Source organism: Nicotiana tomentosiformis, chromosome 5 (assembly GCF_000390325.3).
Source record: "Nicotiana tomentosiformis chromosome 5, ASM39032v3, whole genome shotgun sequence".
Classification (NCBI taxonomy): Eukaryota; Viridiplantae; Streptophyta; class Magnoliopsida; order Solanales; family Solanaceae; genus Nicotiana; species Nicotiana tomentosiformis.
Window position 1 is genome coordinate 63,971,291 of NC_090816.1, and position 26,297 is coordinate 63,997,587.

A 26,297-nucleotide genomic window follows, 5' to 3' on the forward strand; every position below is an offset into this window, starting at 1 on the left:
TAAAGAAAAGATATATTTCATTAATTAACCATTGAGAGGATTTCATGAACAACACCAATTCTATTATCATTACTTGCTTCATTCATAATTCCCAAAATATATTACACATTCATAATTTGAAGTGGATCATGTGATACAATTACAACATATCTAGTTTGACTCTTCCAACACCATTATACAACCCACACTATGTCTAAGGAGCCTCTAAGTACAACAGAAGAGTAATATAGAAGTGTCGGCGACAAGGCCACGACTATACCTCGAAACACCAAGTACAATGCCAAGTGACATAAGGCCCGGAACAGAGTAGGGCTCACCAAAATCTGCTGAATAGAGAGCAACTGCTAACGAGGGTCACAGCTTCTCGCTGATGAACCACCTGCATCCATTGAAGTTGCAGCGCCCTCGACAAAAGGGACGTTAGTACATGTGGAATAGTACAAGTATGTGAAGCTAAATGTCCTCTTTAGAAATAGAATGCCAATATATGAAGGGGAAACCGTAGAAGCAACAATTAACAATCAATGATATCCAAACATCAGGTTATAATAGAAAACTTTTCAAAGTACGAAAATAATATTATTTTTCGTTGGAAGATCATTAGTACCGATATACCACCGTAATTTTAGCACTGAGTCCGATCACGACCCGATCGTCTATGCGGTCCCACCCAAAGACATCCAATCACAGTTATAATCTCAATCACAATCTCTACACAAAGCGACCCTACCGCCTCACCCCAATGCATGCGGGTTAGGTGTAATCTCAATCACAAACTCTACACAAAGCTGCCTTGCCACCTCACCCCTAATGTGTGTGGGTAAAGGTGTAATCAAAATCACAATCACCACCATGTGTACGGCATGGCATCCGATCTCGACCCGATCGGTTAGGTCGTCTCACCATAATGCCGTGTGGATTGACATCACCCTTTGCTAGCAATAATCTCATCCCAATTAAGGGGAATATTCTCATCACATCAATTTCATCCCAAATATAGAGAATAATTACAACGCACTCTTGCACCGGCACGTGTAGTTTTGGGGTTAGGTTATTTCAACCTACCCTTCCTCGGTGACTAACGATACTCCCAAAAATATTTTTGCTTTGCACACAAAGGAAACTGAAATACAAATACATTCACCTCGTAACCTTCCACACCATATATAGCCTGATTAGTACTTTTAGCCACTTACAATATCATTATTTCATTGGCCCTTGTATATTCACGAAGTCGAGAGGACCATGCCGATCATCTCAAGGTAGTTCTGCAGCGCTGTATCAGCATAAGTTGTATGCAAAATTTTTGAAGTGTGAATTTTTGCTTGAATCTATCACATTCTTGGGTCATGTCGTCTCCAGAAAAGGAATTAAGGTTGATCCTCAGAAGATTGCAGCTGTGAAGAATTAGCCTAGACCTACAACTCCAACAGAGATTCACATTTTCTTGGGCTTAGTTGGGTATTATCGGAAATTTGTATAGGGTTTCTCTACTCTTGCCTCTCCGTTGACTAAATTGACGCAGAAGGCAGTTAAGTTCCAATGGTCAGATGCTTGTGAAAAGAGCTTCAAAGAGTTGAAATCAAGATTGACTACGACACCTGTGTTGACCCTACCAGAGGGTACAGATGGGTTTGTGGTATATTGTGATACTTCAAGGATTGGACTTGGGTGTGTATTAATGCAACATGGCAAGGTGATAGCTTATGCTTCTATGCAACTTGAGAATCATGAAAAGAACTATCCAACACATGACTTAGAGCTTGTAGCGGTGGTATTTACATTGAAGATTTGGCGTCATTATTTGTATGGGGTCCATGTGGATATATTCACGGACCATAAGAGCCTCCAATATATTTTCAAGCAGAAAAAATTGAATATGAGGCAAAGAAAATGGCTTGAGTTACTCAAGGACTACGATATCGATATCCTATATCATCCGGGGAAGGCTAATATTATGGCGGATGCTCTTAGACAGAAATCTATGGGTAGTTTGACTCACTTTGAGACATATCAAAGGTCGTTGGCCTAGGAGGTTCATCGGTTGGCTAGTTTGGGAGTTCGTCTTGCGGACTCTAATGAAGGAGTGGTGATTGTGCAAAATAGGGCTGAATCATCGCTTGTTGTGGAAGTCAAGGAGAAGCAATATGACGATCCGTTATTAGTACAGATAAAAATCCGGCGAATCTCTGGTGGCAGCGACTAGGGTGGCAACGAATTCTTTCAAGCAAAGAGAGGGGATGAGAGATAGGGGAAAACTTAGTGTTAGACCCTTGACAAAGCTGATCGGCATATGGCGCGGCTATGGCAAGGATTTGGCATGAGGGCCTTTCCATAGGCCTATCTATGGGGCAATCAACATGCAAGACAATGGGGGCGTTGTCAATAGCAACAAATGGTTGCAAGGCTAAGGTGTGACGAACTACACTAAAAACACGAGTGGGGCTGTGTGCAAGCAAAGGCCAAGGTCTTGAGGGAGCAAGACAGGGTAGACGGAAGCTTGACAAGGCAGTATGGGCAAAGACCTTGACACTAAGCTAAGGCGGCTTAGTGCCAAGGCAGTAGCATTGGCAGCACGGTGTTGCCTTGGCTTAGGTGAGCGGATTGGCATCTAAGTATGTCATGGGAAAATGACTTAGCAAGGGAAATGGCATCATGGCTTGGTGACTTGATGCCAATATGAGCTACGGCATTGGCAATGGCAGATTTGATCAAGTTGGGGCGACTTGACATGAATAAGCGACTGTGGCAGTGGGCGTGTGTGCAGTTAAGTCATGGGCGACAAGCTATGGCTTTGACATTGGGGCGGAGCAGTGTCAAAAGAGCAAGGCTAGGCGTAATGCCAGCCTTGGGCACACAACAGCTGGCCAAAACACGCACATGCAGTGCACATGGAGCGATTACCAAGTGTGTTGGGCACATGGCTGAGCAGTTGAGCGATTACAACTGCCTTGTCCAGGCGTGGTTGATCATGGGGCTAAGTGGATGCACGTTTTTAAGCATGTTTTATCATGGCCTATCAGTTGGGGGATGTTAACTGAAATAGGAAACCTGAATAGGGCTGGATGCACTATAAATATATGTGCTAGAAGCACCTAAAAACGTCTAAGTACCTAGGGAGGGAAAACAGGAAGGATGTAGGTGTAGGGTTGTCTATGTCAAGGCTTGATCATTGAAAATTATGTGCCATTGCTTGCCAAAATTAGTGGGTACCACGAAATGCCTTAGGCAGGGGCTTTTATAAAGCAGATTGTGCAAGTGTCGACAATTTTGTGAGTTGGTGACTGCCAAGGGTGGTGGCATCTTGCCAAACCCGAGATTTCCTTCGTAATTCATTTATTATAAAAGGTTGGAAAAGGGTTCCCGTAATTTTGTGTCTGCCTTATCTTTTCTCTGTTCCCTTAAAATTATTCAAAGTGTTAAACCTTGAAAGCGAAAAGAAATCTGGTGAAGGCTGAGCCAAGTAGGGACTTGCCTGCCGTGCAACGGGCAGGTTTTTGGCGGACAGAAAATGCCCCTGTGACAACTGGTATCAGAGCAGAGCAGGTTCGTGATGAGGACGAGACAGCCATGAACAAGACGACAATACAATGGGTCAGTGTGCTTGTTCGTGGGAGGGACTGTCTGTGCTTAGAAAATTCAGGAAAGTCAAGCAAGGCAGTGATGCAAAATTTCGAGCTGATGGGTGCCAAAATCAACAGTGGGTTCTTTTAAATCAGGCCAACTTCATGCTCGATTTGCTTTAGGGATGACAGACAGGAGAAGCAAATGAGAAAAACGTTGCACTTGAGGGCAAGGATAATTTTGAACTTGTGATGTCTTTGCAAATGGCGAGCATGTGTTGGGGTTGTTCAACGAGGGCATCGAATTCAATTGGTTGGCGTGGTTTATTAGGCCCTTGACAAAGCTGATCGACATATGGTGCAACTGTGGCAAGGATTTGGCATGATGGCCTTGCCATTGGCCTATGTGCGGGTCAATCAACATGCAAGACAATGTAGGCGTTGTCAATAGCAACAAATGGTGGCAAGGCTAAGGTGTGACAGACTACACTAAAAACACGAGTGGGGCTATATGCAAGCAAAGGCCAAGGTCTTAAGGGAGCAAGACAGGCTGGACGGAAGCTTGACAAGGCAGTATGGGCAAAGACCTAGGCACTAAGACTAGGCGGCTTAGTGCCAAAGTAGTGGCATTGGCAGCACGGTGTTGCCTTGGCTTAGGTAAGCGGATTGGCATCTAAGTATGTCGTGGGAAAATGACTTAGCAAGGGAAATGGCATCATGGCTTGGTGACTTGATGCCAATATGAGCTATGGCATTGGCAATGGCAGACTTGATCAAGTTGGGGCGACTTGACATGAACAAGCGACTGTGGCAGTGGGCGTGTGTGCGGCTAAGTCATGGGCGACAAGCTGTGGCTTTGACATTGGGGCAGAGCAGTGTCAAAAGAGCAAGGCTAGGCGTAATGCCAGCCTTGGGCACACAACAGCTCGCCAAAACACGCACATGCAGTGCACATGGAGCGATTACCAAGTGTGTTGGGCACATGGCTGAGCAGTTGAGCGATTACAACTGCCTTGTCCAGGCGTGGTTGATCATGGGGCTAAGTGGATGCACGTTTTTAAGCATGTTTTATCATGGCCTATCAGTTGGGGGATGTTAACTAAAATAGGAAACCTGAATAGGGCTGGATGCACTATAAATATGTGTGCTAGAAGCACCTAAAAACGTCTAAGTAACTAGGGAGGGAAAACAGGCAGGATGTAGGTATAGGGTTGTCTATGTCAAGGCTTGATCATGGCAAATTATGTGCCATTGCTTGCCAAAATTAGTGGGTAGCACGAAATGCCTTAGGCAGGGGTTTTTATAAGGCAGATTGTGCAAGTGTCGGCAATTTTGTGAGTTGGTGACTGCCAAGGGTGGTGGCACCTTGCCAAACTCGAGATTTCCTTCATAATTCATTTATTATAAAAGGTTGGAAAAGGGTTCCCGTAATTTTGTGTGTGCCTTATATTTTCTCTGTTCCCTTAAAATTATTCAAAGTGTTAAACCTCGAAAGCGAAAAGAAATTTGGTGAAGGCTGAGCCAAGTAGGGACTTGCCTGCCGCGCAACGGGCAGGTTTTCGGCGGACAGAAAATGCCCATGTGACAACTGGTATCAGAGGAGAGCAGGTTCGTGATGAGGATGAGACATCCATGAACAAGATGACAATACAATGGGTTAGTGTGCTTGTTCGTGGGAGGGACTGTCTGTGCTTAGAAAATTCAGGAAAGTCAAGCAAGGCAGTGATGCAAAATTTCGAGCTGATGGGTGCCAAAATCAACAGTGGGTTCTTTTAAATCAGGCCAACTTCATGCTCGATTTGCTTTAGGGATGACAGACAGGAGAAGCAAATGAGAAAAACGTTGCACTTGAGGGCAAGGATAATTTTGAACTTGTGATGTCTTTGCAAATGGCGAGCATGTGTTGGGGTTGTTCAACGAGGGCATCGAATTCAATTGGTTGGCGTGGTTTATTAGGCCCTTGACAAAGCTGATCGACATATGGTGCAACTGTGGCAAGGATTTGGCATGATGGCCTTGCCATTGGCCTATGTGCGGGTCAATCAACATGCAAGACAATGTAGGCGTTGTCAATAGCAACAAATGGTGGCAAGGCTAAGGTGTGACAGACTACACTAAAAACACGAGTGGGGCTATATGCAAGCAAAGGCCAAGGTCTTAAGGGAGCAAGACAGGCTGGACGGAAGCTTGACAAGGCAGTATGGGCAAAGACCTAGGCACTAAGACTAGGCGGCTTAGTGCCAAAGTAGTGGCATTGGCAGCACGGTGTTGCCTTGGCTTAGGTAAGCGGATTGGCATCTAAGTATGTCGTGGGAAAATGACTTAGCAAGGGAAATGGCATCATGGCTTGGTGACTTGATGCCAATATGAGCTATGGCATTGGCAATGGCAGACTTGATCAAGTTGGGGCGACTTGACATGAACAAGCGACTGTGGCAGTGGGCGTGTGTGCGGCTAAGTCATGGGCGACAAGCTGTGGCTTTGACATTGGGGCAGAGCAGTGTCAAAAGAGCAAGGCTAGGCGTAATGCCAGCCTTGGGCACACAACAGCTCGCCAAAACACGCACATGCAGTGCACATGGAGCGATTACCAAGTGTGTTGGGCACATGGCTGAGCAGTTGAGCGATTACAACTGCCTTGTCCAGGCGTGGTTGATCATGGGGCTAAGTGGATGCACGTTTTTAAGCATGTTTTATCATGGCCTATCAGTTGGGGGATGTTAACTAAAATAGGAAACCTGAATAGGGCTGGATGCACTATAAATATGTGTGCTAGAAGCACCTAAAAACGTCTAAGTAACTAGGGAGGGAAAACAGGCAGGATGTAGGTATAGGGTTGTCTATGTCAAGGCTTGATCATGGCAAATTATGTGCCATTGCTTGCCAAAATTAGTGGGTAGCACGAAATGCCTTAGGCAGGGGTTTTTATAAGGCAGATTGTGCAAGTGTCGGCAATTTTGTGAGTTGGTGACTGCCAAGGGTGGTGGCACCTTGCCAAACTCGAGATTTCCTTCATAATTCATTTATTATAAAAGGTTGGAAAAGGGTTCCCGTAATTTTGTGTGTGCCTTATATTTTCTCTGTTCCCTTAAAATTATTCAAAGTGTTAAACCTCGAAAGCGAAAAGAAATTTGGTGAAGGCTGAGCCAAGTAGGGACTTGCCTGCCGCGCAACGGGCAGGTTTTCGGCGGACAGAAAATGCCCATGTGACAACTGGTATCAGAGGAGAGCAGGTTCGTGATGAGGATGAGACATCCATGAACAAGATGACAATACAATGGGTTAGTGTGCTTGTTCGTGGGAGGGACTGTCTGTGCTTAGAAAATTCAGGAAAGTCAAGCAAGGCAGTGATGCAAAATTTCGAGCTGATGGGTGCCAAAATCAACAGTGGGTTCTTTCAAATCAGGCCAGTTTCATGCTCGATTTGCTTTGGGAATGACGGACAGGAGAAGCAAATGAGAAAAGCGTTGCACTTGAGGGCAAGGATAATTTTGAACTTGTGATGTCTTTGCAAATGGCGAGCATATGTTGGGATTGTTCAACGAGGGCATCGAATTCAACTAGTTGGGGTGGTTTATTAGGCCCTTGACAAATCTGATCGTCATATGGCGCAACTGTGGCAAGGATTTGGCATGATGGCCTTGCCATTGGCCTATGTGCGGGGCAATCAATATGCAAGACAATGTGGGCGTTGTCAATAGCAACAAATGGTGGCAAGGCTAATGTGTGACAGACTACACTAAAAACACGAGTGGGGTTATATGCAAGCAAAGGCCAAGGTCTTAAGGGGGCAAGACAGGCTAGACGGAAGCTTGACAAGGTAGTATGGGCAAAGACCTAGGCACTAAGACTAGGCGGCTTAGTGCCAAAGTAGTGGCATTGGCAGCACGGTGTTGCCTTGTCTTAGGTGAGCAGATTGGCATCTAAGTATGTCGTGGGAAAATGACTTGGCAAGGGAAATGGCATCATGGCTTGGTGACTTGATGCCAATATGAGCTATGGCATTGGCAATGGCAGACTTAATTAAGTTGGGGCAACTTGACATGAATAAGAGACTGTGGCAGCGGGCGTGTGTGCGGCTAAGTCATGGGCGACAAGCTGTGGCTTTGATATTGGGGCGGAGCAGTGTTAAAAGAGCAAGGCTAGGAGTAATGCCAGCCTTGGGCACACAGCAGCTGGCCAAAACACGCACATGCAATGCACATGGAGCGATTACCAAGTGTGTTGGGCACATGGCTGAGCGGTTGAGCGATTACAACTACCTTGTCCAGGCATGGATGATCATGAGGCTAAGTGGGTGCATGTTTTTAAGCATGTTTTATTATGGCCTATCAGTTGGGGGATGTAAACTTAAATAGTAAAACTGAATAGGGCTGAATGCATTATAAATATGTGTGCTAGCATCACCTAAAAACGTCTAAGTACCTAGGGAGGGAAAACGGGCAGGATGTAGGTATAGGGTTGTCTATGTCAAGGCTTGAGCATGGAAAATTACGTGCTATTGCCTTGCAAAAATCATTGGGCAGCACGAAATGCCTTAGGCAGGGGCTTTTATAAGGTAGATTGTGCAAGTGTCGGAACCTTGCCAAACTCGAGATTTTCCTTTGTAATTCATTTATTATAAAAGGTTGGAAAAGGGTTCCCGTAATTCTGCCAGTGCCTTATATATTCTCTGTTGCCTTAAAATTATTCTAAGTGTTAAACCTCGAAAGCGAAAAGAAATCGGATGAAGGCTGAGCCAAGTAGGGACTTGACTACCGCACAGTGGGCAGGTTTTCGGCGTACAGAAAATGCCCCTGTGACACTTAGATGGGGCGGTTGTTAGAGCCAAAATAAGGGGGGAGTTATAAGATTAGGGTTAGCCTTTCTTTATTAATGAGTTTTTTCCCCAAAAATGTGTAGTGCATGTGCTTTGTAATGAGTATATCTAAGACAATGTGGTCCTCATTTTATTGAAAATAAAGGTAATGCAAAAAAGAAAATATGTGGTTCATATGTAAAACCACTAACTTAAAATTATGGGCAAAACCATGGACCCAAATACCGTGTATTTTATTTTATCTGTGTATGCACATGTATATAACAACAATAATAATAACCCAGTTTAATCCCACAAGTGGAGTCTAGGGACGGTAGGATGTACGCAGCCTTACCCCTATCTTGAAAGGGCATAGAGACTGTTTTCGATAAACCCTCGGCTAAAGAAAGAATGGAAGAAGAACTTATAGCAAGTAATATCAATATAAGGTATTTAGAAAACAAAACCCAAGCAAGCAAAAGAGAGTATGAAAGAAGCACTAATAGTCAGTAATAACAGTACAAGATATGAAATGATAACAAACTAAGGGCGTACGGAAGGCAAGTAACAATAGTGCAAAATATGTGGTAATAGAAAACTAATAATAAAAGGGATACCAAACTATACTAATACTATAGAACTAAGGAAGACACAAGGAAATGCTCGACTACGTACTAACCTTCTACCATAATTCTCAACCTCCACACCCTCCTATCAAGGTCATGTCCTCGGTTAGCTCCAGCTGTGCCATCTTCCGCCTGATCACCTCTCCCCAAGACTTCTTTGGCCTACCTCTACCCTTCCTCTTACCCCCCAAGGCCAATCTTTCACACCTCCTGACTGGGGAATCCGTGCTTATCCTTTTAACATGCCCGAACCATCTTAGTCTCGCTTCATGCATCTTTTTCTCCACAGGGGACAATGCCACCTTGTCCCGAATAACTTCATTCCTAAATCTATCTAACCTAGTATTCCCACATATCCATCTCAACATCCTCATTTCAGCTACTTTCATCTGCTGGACATGTGAGTTCTTGACTGGCTAGCATTCTGTCCCATACAACATAGTCGGTCTAACCACTACCTTGTAGAACTTACCTTTAAGCCTCAAAGGCACATTCTTATCACACAAGACATTGGAAGCGAGCCTCCACTTCATCCACCTTGCTTCGATACGATGTGTCACATCCCCATCAATCTCCCCATCATTCTGAATTATAGACACAAGGTACTTGAAACTCTCTCTCCTGGGAATAACTTGCATATCAAGCCTCACGTACCCGTCTGCTTGCTGGGTAAGACCGTTGAACTTGCACTCCAAGTATTCTGTCTCGGTCATGTTCAGCTTGAAACCTTTAGACTCAAGGGTATGTCTATCACATTTCGAGTTTTCGTACGTTAAAGTTTTGTCGTAAGTTAATCGACGTAGACTCGGGAATGAGATTATTTTTGAGGTTATAAGAATTTATGTTATTTATAATAGGTGATAAGTAAGTGTCGTGAAGGTTAGAGGGTAAACGAATCAAAGAAAATGAGTTTAGTTAAAGGTTGGCAATTTGGGATAAAATACGATCTAAGGTATAATACCCGGTATTTATGGACTAGTACCATACAAGGTACCACATGATCATAATAGTAACGTATATAAAGGGTGTTATAAGTGATTAGTATTTTAAGTAATTTAAGATAATTCTTAATTATGTGGATAATTAGTTAATTATTAATTTGAGTGGGAAGTTAACAAATTAATTAGAAATTTGTGGATAAATATTTAAGTGAGATTTTTGGATAATTATTAGGGGACAACATCCGCGTGGGACTATAGAAATTTGGTAGCAAGTTTCCATCTATTCATGTGCTTAAGGAGATGGTGGAAATGTTTAAAGATATGTGCACCTTTATCTCATTTTATTAAGGATGCTATTAAGAAGGCAAAGATTGTACGACATCTAGTGATTTCTCTTTCTTATAGTAAGCAATGTCCCATTCCTAATTAGTGATATTATTCATAAGTTTTAAAGTGAATTGGGTATTACTTCTTTGTGATGTAAATCAACGTGAAGCTATCAAGAATACAACCCAAGTTTGATCCAACGTGTATGACCTTCAATGAGTTCGTATGAGCATTCGAGGTTAGATGTTTACCAAAAGGATTTACTAATCGTAGTCATCAAAAAGATGGAACTGGGGTATGTTAAGGCTATCCTTTCTTTCCTTTTGGCATGACCCATATGATACAAATGAAACAAGCAAACGCACAACTTTCATAATTGTCTCTATTCATAGAAGCACTAGGGGTGCCTATGTTCTCGAATTCCCATGTGTCTTATTATTATATCTTCTGTTCATGGGTCTCAGAAAAATGCGTAATTGATAAAGTTTATCCGAAGATATATTGATCTTATGACGTTCCGAGAAGTCTTATTAACGTACTTCTTATGCATTTCATTCATTTATATATGTACATTGACCCATGACCAGATGACATTATATACGCGTATATTATATGTATATGGGATATGGGAAATATTTACGGCATTATATACGCACCACCACCTGATCAGTTGGTATACATTGATGATTTTGCCCACAGAGGCCGAGATGATATGATGGGATGCCCTCAGAGGCTTGATGATGTTATGTACACCTATACCTATGTATGGTACAATATTTATACTCATATGCATGACATTATAAATTTTTTAGGATTCACAAAGTTATTTAGACTTACAGGTGGAATTCTTTACTCCACGTTTCCTTTATGTTTTTTATGTACTGATTTTCATGCCTTACATACATAGTACAATATTCGTACAGACTCCCCTATTTCCCAGGGCTTGCGTTTCATGCCCGCAGGTGCAGGTAGACAGGATGACAATCCCCATTTTTAGGATCTTTGATCAGTGAGAGTTGGTGTGCTCCACTTGATCCGGAGTTGTTACTAGTTTTAGTACGCTGTTTTTGGTATGTTTCGGCTCGCCCTACCGTATTCCGCATGTATATGTATATATGTCTTTTGGACATTTTTTCCTCATGTATGTTATTCACGTGATTCAAAAGTTTATTGACAGATGTTATTCATGACCTACCCTTAATTCATGTTTATATCTTGACGCATATTTAGGGGTGTTCGACAGGTAGGACTCGGGCACTCGTTATAGCCCATCATTTTGGGTCGTGATAAAAGTAGTATCACAGCAGTTCTGTCCCAGGGTTGTCTATATACCATGTCTAGTAGAGTCTTGTTTATGAGTTTGTTGTGCACCACATTTATAAACATGAGGCTACAGGACATATAGGATGTTATCCTCCTTTTTTATCTTAGATCGTGCGATATAAGAATTCATTTCCCTAATGATATATTATGTTTGTAGCGATGCCTAAGAAGGCTACAGACACCCAGAAGGGCTAGTCCGTGGCTGATGAGACTACTAGTCGGGCGCCACGAGTTACCAGGGCCCAGGGAGAGTCTCATAGTGAGATTCTATCTCAGACTTCACATACCCCGCCCTTTCCAGAGGAGCTCCGAGGGGCACCAGCTCCAGCGCCTGCCCCTGTACACCTAGCTCCTCAGCATGATACACTGGGGCAGGAGATAAGAGATGCTATTCAGCTATTGACTCGATTAGTAGCCGCACAATCTCAGCGTCAGGAAGTAGGTATTGGTCATACAGATAGGGCCATCAGTGCAAGGATTCTTGATTTCATTAATTTGGACCCTCTGGTATTCACTAGAGTAGATCTAAATGCAGACCCTCAGGTATTTATCTAAGATGCAGAGTACTTTGAGGGTAATGAAGTCCACTGCGACTAAGTCAGTCGAGCTAGCTTCCTATAGACTTCAAGATGTTGTAGTTAATTGGTACGAGTCTTGGGAGTTGTCCAGAGGTGAGGATGCCCCTCCAGCGGTATGGCAGGAGTTTACAAAAGCTTTTCTTCGTCATTATCTGCCACCAGAGCTTAGACGGGCTAGAGTTGATAGGTTCTTGACCCTTCGGCAGGGTAACATGAGTGTTCGGGAGTATAGTCCTCAACTTGATTCGTTGGGTAGGTATGCTCCCACAATTGTATCTAAGATGGAGGATCGGGTTCACCGGTTCATGATGGGGGTTGGAACCGCACCTGCTTAACGACTGTATGTCGGTCTCACTTCAGCCAGGCATGGATATTTCTCGTATTCAGGCATACGCTCAGGGTGTAGAGAAGCGTAAGCAGAAGTAGAGGGCTGATTGTGAGCATGATAGGGGCGAGATTAAGAGAGCGAGATCTTCATGTCTTTCTTTTGAGTTTCGAGATGGTCAGAGACAACAATACCCGAGGTATCCAGCCCATCCATGGGCTAGCGCACCCCCTCAGTTTGCCGATAGGAGATTTGATGATTCCACATATTCAGGGCCTAGTCAGAATTTTAGGGCCTCAAGTTCTCAGTATAGGGGTGAATCAAGTCAGATGAGGCCACCTTTTCCACGATATGCTCAGTGTGGTAAGCAGCATGTCGGGCAGTGCAGTATGGGGTTGGTTGTTTGTTATACTTATGGTTTTCCAGGCCACGTTACGAGAGATTGTCCCACGAGAGGTGGTACAAGAATAGTTTAGCCAGCGGGAATCTGTAGTTGGCTCGTCATCATTAGTACGCCTCTTAGGCAAGGTTCACAAGCACCAATCGATCGTGGTAGAGGAAGAGGTGGAGCATCTAGCTCGAGCGGTCCTCAAAACTGCACTTATGCATTAGCAGGTTGACAGGATCAGGAGTCGTCATCTGATGTTGTTACAGGTATATTATCAGTCTCCTCATATGATATATATGTATTGATTAACCGAGGTTCCACACTATCATATATTACCCCATTGGTTGCTAATAAGTGTGGAATAGAACCCTTGTTAGTTAAACCTTTTGAGGTGTCCACGCCTGTTGGGGATCTAGTAATAGTTAAGTAGGTATATAGCGATTGTACAGCAGTAGTTCATAGGCGATTCTACAGTAGCAGACCTAATAGAGTTAGATATGGTAGAATTTGATGTTATACTGGGTATGGATTGGTTGGCTTCTTGTTATGCCAACGTTGATTGTAGATCAAAGATGGTTCGATTCCAGTTTCCAGGGGAGCCTGTTTTGGAGTGGAAAGATAATACGGGATCGCCGAGAGGTAAGTTTATTTCCTATCTCAAGGCAGGGAAAATGATTAGAAAGGGCTATATTTATCACTTAGTTCGGGTTCAGGATATGAAAGTAGAGTTACCAACCATTCAATCTATCCCTGTGGTTAACGTGTTTCCCGATGTTTTCCCGATGAGCTTCCAGGTCTTCTGCCAGAGCGAGAAATTGAGTTTGCTATTGACATATTACCAGATACTCAACCAATATCTATTCCTCCCTATAAAATGGCACCTGCAGAGCTGAGAAAGTTGAAGGAACAACTAAGGGACTTGCTTGAAAAAGGCTTTATCAGACCTAGTACATCACCGTAGGGAGCACCTGTGTTATTTGTGAGAAAGAAAGATGGTTCCTTGTAGATGTGTATTGATTATAGACAGTTGAATAAGGTAACGATTAAGAATAAGTATCTGCTCCCGAGGATTGATGATCTATTTGATCAGTTGCAAGGTGCCAAGTGTTTCTCGAAGATAGACTTGAGGTCCGGGTACCATCAGGTAAGGGTTAAGGAGAAAAATATTTCGAAGACAGCATTCAGGACCTGATACGGGCACTTTGAGTTTCGTGTTATGTCATTCGGTTTGACCAATGCCCCAGCAGTATTCATGGATTTGATGAACCGTGTGTTCAAACCCTTTTTAGATTTGTTCATTATTGTATTCATTGATGATATATTGGTGTATTCTCGTTCAGAGACTGAGCGTGCAGATCATTTGTGTACTGTGATCAAAGTTCTACAAAAAGGGAAGTGGTATGCAAAATTCTCTAAAAGTGAATTCTGGTTGAATTCTATAACTAGTCTTGGAGTTTGATTACTGGACTCAAGTGATGCTGGAGTTACTATTCAGGACAAGGCAACATCCTCTTTAGTAACTGAAGTGAAGGAACGCCAGTACGAGGACCATGTGTTAGCTTATTATAGGGATACAACCCCTCAGAAGGAAAAGACACCATTTGAGATTACAGAAGATGGGGTCCTCAAGTATCGAGGACGATTATGTGTCCCTAATATTGCAGGGCTGCGTCGGCAAGTTATGGGAGAAACTCACTATTCTCGTTATTCCATCCATCCAGGAGCAACAAAGATGTATCATGATATCAGGGAAATATATTGGTAGGACAGAATGAAAAAGGATATAGCGGAGTTTGTTGCTCAGTGCCCTAACTGTCAGCAGGTTAAGATTGAGCATCAAAAACTTGGTGGATTATTGCAGGCTATGGAGATTTCGACTTGGAAGTGGGAAGTAATTAATATGGATTTCATCGTAGGCTTATCTCGTACCCAGCGTAAGTTCGATTCTATATCAGTGATTGTTGATAGACTTACAAAATCAGCCCATTTTCTGCCCGTTAGGACTACATATTCCGCAGAGGATTATGCAAGTCTTTACATTAAGAAGATAGTACGACTTCATGGTGTCCCTATATCTATTATCTCGGATAGAGGTGCTCCGTTTATAGCTAATTTCTGGAGGTCCTTCCAAAAAGGATTGGGGATTCAGGTACGTCTTAGTACAACATTTTATCCCCAGACAGACGGACATGCTGAGCGTACTATTCAGACACTTGAGGATATGTTACGGGCTTGTGTGATAGACTTCAAGGGTAGCTGGGATGATCATCTGCAGCTTATTGAGTTCGCGTATAATAATAGCTATCATTCTAGTATTCAGATGGTTCCATACGAAGCTCTTTACGGACGAAAGTGTAGGTCACCTATAGGATGGTTCGATGTTGGGGAAACTATGTTAGTAGGACCAGAGTTGGTACAACAAGTAATCGAGAAGATTAAGCTTATACAGGAAAGACGATTTGCAGCTCAAAGCCGTCAGAAGTCTTATGCGGATAATCGACGACAAGACTTAGAGTTTCAGGTTAACGATTGGGTATTCCTAAAGGTATCACCGATGAAAGGCGTTATGGGGTTTGATAAGAAAGGAAAACTTATCTCTCGGTACATTGGACCATATAAGATCATACGCAAGGTAGGGCAGGTAGCATATGAGTTAGACTTGCCTTCTAACTTGGAGTCTGTACATCCAGTCTTTCATGTGTCTATGCTTCGTAAATGTATCGAAGATCCTTCAAGGGTCGTGTCAGTTGACGATGTTCAGGTCACAGAGCAGCTATCATACGAAGAAACTCCCATTGCTATACTAGATAGACAGGTTCAGAGATTGAGGACTAAAGACGTAGCTTCGGTGAAAGTACTATGGAGAAATAATAATGTGGAAGAAATGACTTGGGAAGCCGAAGAAGACATGAAGTCTAGGTATCCTCACTTGTTTCCTCTTCCAGAGAAGGATCCGACTGAGACATCACAGCCTTAAGGTACGAGTATGGATTCTTGTGTTAATTATTTTCATTGGTCGTGTGAGGCCATTGTCGTGATTGATGATTGTGGCAATATGTGGCATTGAATTATTGAGTTTTCTACAGGAAGGGTTGATAGTAGTACTGTTACAAAGGCGACTCTGCCAAAATTTATATAGATCCCGGGGAGTTAAACATTAGAGGACGAATGTTTCCAAGGGGGGAAGGATGTTACATTTCGCGTTTTTGTACGTTAAAGTTTCGTCGTAAGTTAATCGATGTAGACTCGGGAATGAGATTATTTTTTAGGTTATAAGCATTTATGCTATTTATAACAGGTGATAAGTAAGTGCCGTGAATGTTAGAGGGTAAACGAATCAAAGAAAATGAGTTTCGTTGAAGGTTGGCAATTTAGGATAAAATATGGTCTAAGCTATAATACCCGATATTTATGGACTAGTGCCATAAAAGGTACCATATGACCATAATAGGAAGGTATATAAAGTGTGTTAAATATTATTAGTATTTTAAGTAATTTAAAATAATTCTTAATTATGTGAATAATTGGTTAATTATTGATTTGAGTGTGAAGTTAAAAATTAATTAGAAATTTGTGGATTAATATTTAAGTGAGATTTTTGGATAATTATTAGGCGGCAACATCCACGTGGGACTATAGAAATTTAGCAGCAAGTTGCCATCTATTCATGTGCTTAAGAAGCTGGTGGCAATGTTTAAAGATATATGCACCTTTATCTCATTTTGTTAAGGATGCTATTAAGAAGGCAAAGATTGTATGGCATCTAGTGATTTCTCTTTCTTATAGTAAGCAACATCCCATTCCTAATTTGTGATATTGTTCATAAGTTTTAAAGTGAATTGGGTATTACTTCTTTGGGATGCAAATTAACGTAAAGCTATCAAGAATACAACCCAAGTTTGATCCAACATCTATGACCTTACGAGTTCGTATGAGTATTCGAGGTTAGATGTTTATCAAAAGGATTTACTAATCGTAGTCATCAAAAGATGGAACTGAGGTATGTTAAGGCTATCCTTTCTTTCCTCTTGGCAGGACCCATATGATACAAACGAAACGAGCAAACGCACAACTTTCATAAGTGTCTTTATTCATAGAAGCACTAAGGGTACCTATGTTCTTGAATTCTCATGTGTCTTATTATTATATCTTCTGTTCATAGGTCTCAGAAAAATGTGTAATTGAAAAAGTTTATCCGAATACATATTGATCTTATGACGTTCCGAGAAATCTTATTAACGTACTTCTTATGCATTTCATTCATTTATACATGTACATTGACCCGTGACCAGATGGCGTTACATACGTGTATATTATATGTATATGGGATATGGGAAAAGGTTACGGCGTTATATCCGCACCACCACCTGATCAGTTGGTATACGTTGATGATTTTGCCCACAGAGGCCGAAATGATATGATGGGATGCCCTCAAAGGCTCGATGATGTTATGTACACCAATACTTATGCATGATATGGCATTTATATGCTTATGCATGACATTATAAATGTTTCAGGATTCACAAAGTTATTTAGACTTATAGGTAAAATTCTTTACTCCACGTTTCCTTTATGTCTTTTATGTACTGATTTTCATGCCTTACATACTTAGTACATTATTCGTACTGACGCCTCTATTTCTCGGGGCATGCGTTTCATGCTCGCAGGTACAGGCAAACAGGCTGACGGTACCCCTTTTTAGGATCTTTGATCAGCGAGAGTTGGTGTGCTCCACTTGATCCAGAGCTGTTACTAGTTTTGGTACGCTGTTTTTAGTATGTAGATATGGGTACGACAGGGCCTAGTCCCTTTCTTTATACAGTTGTACACTCTGTTAGAGGTCTATAGACAGTCATGTATAGTTGGATAGTATATGGCCTTGTCGGCTTCTAGTTTTAGATATATAGTTATCTATAGCAGCCTTGTTGGCTCGCCCTACCGTATTCCGAATGTATATATATATATGTCTTTTGGACATGTTTTCCTCACGTATGTTATTCACGTGATTCAGTAGTTTATTGACAGATGTTATTCATGACCTACCCTTATTTCATGTTTATATCTTGACACATGTTTAGGGGTGTTCGACAGGTAGGACTCGGGCACTCGTCATAGCCCATCGGTTTGGGTCGTGATAATGTCTCCATACCTCCAACCTCTCATTAACACAACCTCGCATCTTATCAATCAGAACTATGTTATCTGCAAATAACATGCACCAAGATACCTCCCCTTGAATGTGTCACGTCAATGCATCCATTGCTAAGGAATATAAAAACGGGCTAAGTGCTGACCTCTTATGCAACCCCATCTCAACCGGAAAGTATTCAGAGTCCCCTAATGCTGCCCTTACCCGTGTCTTTGATCCATCATACATGTCCTGGATTACTCGAATACATTCTACAGGCACTCCTTTAGCCTCTGAACATCTCCATAGGACTTCTCTTGGGACTTTGTCATAAGCTTTCTCTAGGTCAATGAACACCATATGCAAGTCCTCCTTCATCGCCCTATACTGATCCACCATATGCAAGTCCTCCTTCATCGCCCTATACTGATCCACCAATCTCCTCACAAGATGAATAGCTTCAGTAGTCGATCATAAAACCAAACTGGTTCTCGAAAATGGACACACTCATCCTCATCCTCCCTTATATCACCCTCTCCCAAACTTTCATCGTATGGCTCAACAACTTGATACCCCTCTAGTTGTTGCAGTTTTGGATATCCCCTTGTTCTTGTACAATGAAATCATCGTACTCCACCTCCACTATTCAGGCATCTTCTTCGTCCTAAAAATGATATTAAACAACCTAGAGAGCCATTCCAAACCCGCCTTACCCACTTGCTCTACCCCTACTCATCCTGCATATAGCCCCTACAACCTCCCCCACTCTTATGCATTTACAGTGCCCAAAATACCGAAGTCGCTCTGAGTACTCCAACTCACCTAGCACAACGCTCCTATCTCCCTTTTCATTCAAGAGTTTCTGGAAGTAAGATTGTCATCCCTGCCTAATCTGTGCCCCCTCCAATAGAAATCTACCCTCCTCGTCTTTTATGCACCTTACTTGATCCAGATCACGGGCCTTCCTCTCACTCACCTTCGCCAGCCTGTACAACTTCTTATCCCCGCCTTTATCTACAAATTCTTCATATAAATGATCAAACGCCTCGGTCTTAGCTGCAGTAACCGCTAACTTCGCCTCCCTCTTAGCCTTCTTATACTCCTCCTTGTTAGCCCTCTTCATATGCATATGTATATCAGTGCAATTTATTTTACTTACGGGAGAAGACAAACCAATAGACTTTACCTGATGGGTAGAAGGTTTACCCATTAGACAAAAGAGAGTCATGTCACATCACATGACATGTCACATCAAGTGTCATGTCACATGTCTAAAGGTATTGTCACATCAAGTGTGTTGACACGACATTGTGTTTGACCGGATGTGATCCGTATTTTGAGATAAATTTTACTGGCTTCCAAGTAATTAACATATTGTTCTATAGATTAAAAGATGATTATTTAGCAAAATTATGACTCGTAGTATTTATTAAAATGTCAACTACTACAACAATATTGAAGTAATTATTATTTTTGAAGAATAATGAATTGATAGAATTTCCCAATATTTGGAAAATAAAATAATAATCAATAAATTATTTTGATTTTTAGAAAAATGCAGAAAATGGTAGTTTTTAACTAATTGTAATAAAATGAAATTTTTTTTCATATTTTGTAAAATTAGAAATAATTATCAATAAATTGCATTAAAGCTAAATAATGTGCAAAAACTATTTTTTATTATTTTTTGATTAGGTAGCTTGCAAAAGTTAATTTTAAAATACGGAGAGTCAAAATTGGGTATCAACAGCTACCCCTCTTTGACCGGAGATGATGTAAGAGTCTTCGGGCAAAGAAATTGACACCATATTCAATTTTGACCCGACATGACAGCATGGGTAATGGAGGATGTTTTGAAGGTTGTGACTGAACTCTGGTTTCTGAGTTGCCTACATATCTTAGGTTGCACGAGAATCAGGCCGCGTGTAGTTCTAGAAGATTGAGTACTACATGTGAATCGTAGCCTCACGGAGTGGAAGGCAAATGTTCGAGGACGAAAAAGTTCGTGTGATCCCGATTGCTTCCAAGATTGCCCCAGTGTAGGACTGTGGTAACACTAGGACGTGGATGTTAGATGACAGGTGGATTGATTTGAATGGATTTTGATGTGGATGCTGTCAGGCTCTGTGTTGATTTTTCCTACATATCTCGGATGTAACGAGAATCAGGACGGTTGTAGTTCAAGAAAGCTATGGATGATTTGATTTTGATTATTGATTTGAAAATTTCTCCGGCATCATGCTGTGATGACACTAGGTATTTTATGACTCTGGGGTTTGGATTACCTACACACCCCATTTCAATGGGACGTAAGAACAATACTTGAGACATGCTGTCGATTGCTGTTGGAAAGCTCGACGTTCGTTCTCAGAATTTTTCCTAGTTTATTTGCTAGAAGATAGTTCCACGTTGTGTCGCGTCTTTGATCGGTAGAGTTGACGATGTGTGGACTATGCTTTCGTCTGATTTGACAAAGATGGATATATGATTTTTGAACGAAATAGGGTCCCGGGTTGGAACTCTATTTCAAAAGTTATCCGGGCTAGATACCGGTCCGAAGTGATCAGAGCACTTAAATCTAAGATACACGTATTAGAAGGTAGGCGCCTGTAAAATTGAACTTGAAATAAAATGCCCATTATTCAGGAGGGCGCCTGAAAAATTTGAACGTTTAAATGAAATGCCCATTTGTTCAGGAGGACGCCTGGAAAATTTGACATTAAAATAAAATGCCCATTGTTTAGGAGGGGCGCCTGGAATATTTGACATTGAAATAAAATATCCATTGTTCAGGAGGGCGCCTGAAAAACCAAGATGCTATATTTTTTTATATGTAAGAAAATTGATGAAGAGAGTTCTGTTATTAATGATTCGAGTAGGTAATAGATGCACAATGATAGAATTTTGAAATGATATAGCCGGGTCTGACTTAGACTCCCTAAGTATCCCAATGGAATTAGGTCGAAATGTAGTTCGATGACAAAAGATGACTGAATTCGATGTGGATTGCCTACGTATTCCTACCAAAGAAAATCAAGTCGCGGTGTAGTTCCGAATATATATAAATGATTTTTTTGATTTTATATTACAAGAATGGGACCGGAACCTACGTGGGTTTCCTACGTATCCCACCATGGGAAGTCAGGTTGGGCGCAGTTCTGTTACAACAAGACCTAACTCTACCGTCAACAAAATTTGAGTCTTTTATTTTCTGTATTTTTCGCTGCTTTTGTAGCTTTTTGTAGAGAATATTAGAAAATTAGAAGAGAAGAGAAAGAGTGTGATTTATTGATTAATCATCATCTCTTTTTTTACTTGACATTGGTTCGTACCAACAATTAGTTTTGTACATAAGAATTTCCACTATATACTTTCCGACAAATCGAGATCAGCTTATGGGTAATTCCTATAGCTTCGAGTAGTACCTCAGGTATACTTAAGTTCGACAAGATTTGTTTATCTTGCTTCAATCAAAGGTTTTGAATTATTCCTAACTCGTGTTTCAAGTGTCGTCACCACAAAGAAAGTCCTAATTTGCACACATATTTGAAGTATTTTTTTTGTTGTATTTTGACTTTAGGACATTTTGAGAAGTACACTCACACTCAGAAAGATGTTCAATGCATGCAATTGAGATACCATATGCTTGAACTTTATGTGAGTATCCACTAATGTGAGAACACTTGTAATAGGATCATGTATGTCTATGTTATCGGCTTGTAATGCGGGCTTTAGTGAAGGGTAGGATATTCATTTGGGGTAAAAGTGGTTAATCTCTCCTTGAGCGTTGCACTGTGTCCGTGTCTTCGGTACTCAAACCATGCTTCGACATTTGATCTTGTTCGGCTCGATGTCCCTTTCTTTGTTTTGACTTCTTTTTGAACTTGTCGGAGGTTCTTCTTTCTTTTCGAGAGTTTTCTCTTCTTCTTTTTTTTCATTTGAAGTTTCTCCTGATTTGCAGGAGTTTTTCCTCATTTTGTTGGAGTTCCTTCTCTTTAAATTTGTGGAGTTTTCTCCTCATTTATTTTTTGATTTTTTTTGGAATTTGCGAAAGTATTCTCCTTTTTGTTGGATCCCCCTTTTGAATTTGCGGAGTTTCCTTTTTCTTTTCTTGAAGTCATGCACTATAAGAATTCAGCCTTCTTGTGGCGACCAAAGTCGCTGCAAAATCTATGAAAGTCGCTGCTACAACTTATTAGTGGTGACTTTCGCGTTGCTGCAAGTACAACCGTCACTAAATGTGATTTGCGGCGATATTACGAGTCGCCACAAAAAGCACCCCATTTGTAGCGACCTGGTCGCCACAAAAAGTACACAAATACGCTACAAAAAATAATTTCACAAGAATAAATTTTAATTAGGTCGCCGTTGTATATTCACCTTTAGTTGCGACTACTATCGCTACAAAATATTGCATATGTAGTGACAAGTTTTGTCGCCACTGTATATGAGCCTTAGCTGCGACTACCATCGCTACAAAACAATATATGTTTAGTGGCAACCTTTTGTCGCCACAAAGTGGTAAATCCATGAAAAGAGATTAATGCCTTTTTGTAGCGACCTCAATCGCTACAAAACAAAGAAACCAACAGTGTCAACTTTCATATCGCAACAAATACTAATTTTTTGTAACAATATTATGTCGCCACTAATACCTATTTTATCAACAACTATAGTGACCATAATTATATACATTTCCAGTAGCAACATGTTACTCTAAAATTTAATATAGGGATATTCATATCAATTTCCAACCAATATTAAAAGTATTCAATAATATGCAACAAACATCAAAATAATTTCTCAAACCGAATATTATAAATATTTCAATCACTAAAATAGCAATTACATATATACTACATGACACTTTATTGTGCACTGACATTGTATCCATATATATATAACCCAAAAAAGAAGACAAAATATTAAGTACCTTGTAATTGCTCCTTGGTGGACGACATCCTTGATCGACACTACTGGTTAAGAAGTACCATGTCCCTGCTAGAAGAAAGCAATGAAAGGAACATAATGAAATTTATTATATCCAAAATATGCATAGACAAATAAAGTACAAGTTTTGAGTGGGAAATGATATAAATGTAGTCCTAGAGAGTGAGAGTATACTGCAATATATGTTTCATGTGTCAAAGGAAAGGATCTTGACAAAGCAAGGAATAAAATCTTAAGAAACAAGAGTTATAGGCTATATACATGTCTTTTAAAGATTCAAGGAAAAACTGTGACTAAATGTGCTGCCATATACGCTCCAAAAACATTAATTTCACTGGAGGTTCTTCATACACAGTTATAACCACAAGAAGAAACCGAAACAGAAACTGCTAGGATTCTCTCCTTTCAAGAAGAAACTTTCACCAGAAAAATATATAGTTGAGAGTTCAGTCAAAACTTAGAATCAGCAAATAACAACACTTAGATGACATATTATGTACGAATTCCTGTAAATATTTAAATGGGTCAAACAAATTTGAGATGAAATATGAGAATACAAATGTAAAAATAATAAAATAATAATTATTGCTAGATGCATGTTAAAAATTTTGCCTTCTAGAATCATTATAAAGAACCCCAAATGTAAAATTTTCCCTTCATACTTGTTGTATTTGGAAAATCCTAAGAAAATACAACATACTTTCGTATAATCCAAAAGAAAAATAAAAGTATTAGGGATTTGAACACATACATGATTTGAGCTTTTGGGTCAGTAACTAGAAGCAGAGAAACGGAGCAGCCAACATAGTTCTTCCTTTAATTAGGAGTTGAGAGATGAAGCATCTATATGAGATTCAGATTTTCTGATTTTAGGGATTTTGAGCAAAGAGGGATTTTGAGCAGAATAAGGGAAAGCAGTGATTTTTAGAAGAGAGAGGGTTTCTAGTGAGAGGGGCAATAAAATTGAGAAATGAAGGGGAAAGCAACAATTTTAGTCATTTAAGGCCTTCTGTTCTTTTAATTGTTATGCGCCTCTTTTTTTTGTTTCTTTTAAAATTAAATCACTAAGTAATAGAGGCGACCCTGTCGCTCCAAAATATAATTAGCGACGACATTTTTAAAGTCGCCATAAAATCCGTGGAGCCAAAATTTTATTCTCGCGGGAATGAAATATTTCAGCCTTTAGTTGCGCATATCAGAGGCGACCTAATAAAGTCACTACTAAATATTATCATTTTATAGCAACATTTAAAGTCGCCATTAAAATTATAACTTTTGCTGCAACCAAATGGGTCGCCACAATATGTCGCCACAATAAGTCCAGTTTCTTGTAGTGATGTCTCTGATTGTCTTGGACTTTGCATCTTTTATCTTTTCATGCTTGTCGCCTCCACTTTGGTCTTTGTCCGAAGTTATATATTTTCAGTGCGCGCCGGGAGGTTGGGCCAATAGAGGGGTAGTGATCTTAAGCACAAAAGGGTATAGGCTAAGATGTGGTTGTCCAAAAAAAAGGCTTAAGGCTCAAAGGGGGGTGCTAGGGATTGATGTCATTTGGTAGGCTAGAAAAGCTCAATCGGGTCAAAGAAGGCCTACGATCCTTTCCCAAACCAAACATTACTCTGGATTTTGTCTCCACACACATTCGGGCCAAGTTTTAGATCTACAATGCAATGCAATGAATTTTAATTTAGGCTCACCACACAATATACATGAAACGATGAGGTTGGCTTTGTTCTTAACTTAATTGTAAGCATGAGATTTTTCAAGTGTCACTAAGGTATAATTGAGAGGTACCACAAGAGTCTATGGTTTACCCGAAATTGATCCTCTCCATCGTACCAATTAAACACTTGTTCTTTTCCATGCATACTCCTAAATGTGTTGGTACCAACCATGTCAATATTTGGTGATTTTTCCTCTTTTTTTCTTTTTTTTTGATTTTTGATAAATAGGACCAAAGTCAAAAGAAAGTTTCCCTCTTGTTTTTTTTGATTTTTTATAAATGGGACCAAACTTGAGGAAGGGTGCCCCTTTTTTTTTGGGATTTTTGGATTTCGACTTAGCAACCATTTTTGAATTTTCGACTAATTTTTTGTTGTTATTATTTTTGAAAAAATGAGACCGAACCCGAAGGTTGCCTACGTATCTCGTTGAAATGAGAATCAGGTCAAGTGTAGTTCAAGAATGGTGGAAACAAAATACTTTTACATTTTCATTTTATTTTTTTAAATTTTGACTTAATCAATTTTTGTGGTTTTTGATAAAGAGAATTGAATGTAAAATAGGCTTTGTGGTTACCGTTCTGAAGCGCTATGGGAGCATTGAATGTTAGATGGGCTTTGTAGTTACCATTCCGTATAAGAGCATGGACGGAAAAGTAAAATGATGGGGTGTGTACCGTTCCATATAGGAGTATTGTTAGTACGAGGCTGGGAACCATTCCGTTTAGGAGCGCTGACAGATAAGTAAAATAATGGGTTGTGTACCTGATGAGTGGTGATTTTACGATTTATTCTAGTCTCTTTTCTTTAGTTTTTGTGTCCTTTAATTATAAAATGAGGTGATTTATAGTGTGCATTGCTAAATTTTCAAGTACAATGAACCTTGAAGAGAGTTGAGATCAAATGAAGTGAAATTGTGCAAAAAGAGTAAAAGAAATGAAAATATTTCCAGTGGAATCGCATCTGCACAAGCAGGTCCGCACCTGCGGTCTCGCATCTGCGAGAAAAGGTCCGCATCTGCGAAATGAGACTTGCAAGACAGAAATCACATTTGTGATTGATGAACCGCTTATGCGGTCGCGCTTCTGTGCTTGAAGACCACTTCTGTGGACATGCTTCTGCGTTCTTTTGGCCGCTTCTGCGGAACAACCATTTTCCACCAATCATCACTTCTGCGAGAAGGCATCCGCATCTGCGGAACCGCACCTGCGAGTATTGTTCCGCAGGTGCAGCCAAGGGGCTTCAGCTCTGGACAAATTTAGCAATTCACATTTTCCCTATCCCAAACCCACAAATACACTACCTAGCTCATTTGTAAAATATCTTTTGGCTTATTTTCAGTCTCTTGACTAGAGAACACAAGTTTTGGAGCAAGGGTTCTTGCACACACACTTGTGTCTTGAAGATTTGAAGTTTTTGGTTGAGAATTTCTTACCCATTTATGTCCATTTCTTCATTTTCTTGCTTTGTATTGAATATCTAAGTGTGTAGTATTATTTCCAACACTTGAATCTTGTTTATGAGAATATTCATATTTAAAGTGTGGATTAAATATCTTCCTTTGCTTATGTATTGAACTATTTTGATTTATTATGAAGTGAGTTATTATTTCTTTAATTATTCTTGTTC

General features: G+C 40.6%; 1 long non-coding RNA gene across 1 annotated transcript; it reads right to left on the bottom strand.

Moving 5' to 3' along the window:
- Window positions 1-23,942, bottom strand: LOC104112794 (uncharacterized). Its single transcript, XR_690065.3, has 3 exons — window positions 23,699-23,942; window positions 22,931-22,995; window positions 1-379 (listed from the first exon to the last, which is right to left on the bottom strand). It is a non-coding gene; the product is annotated as an uncharacterized lncRNA (long non-coding RNA).
- Between the last annotated feature and the right edge of the window lie 2,355 nt (window positions 23,943-26,297).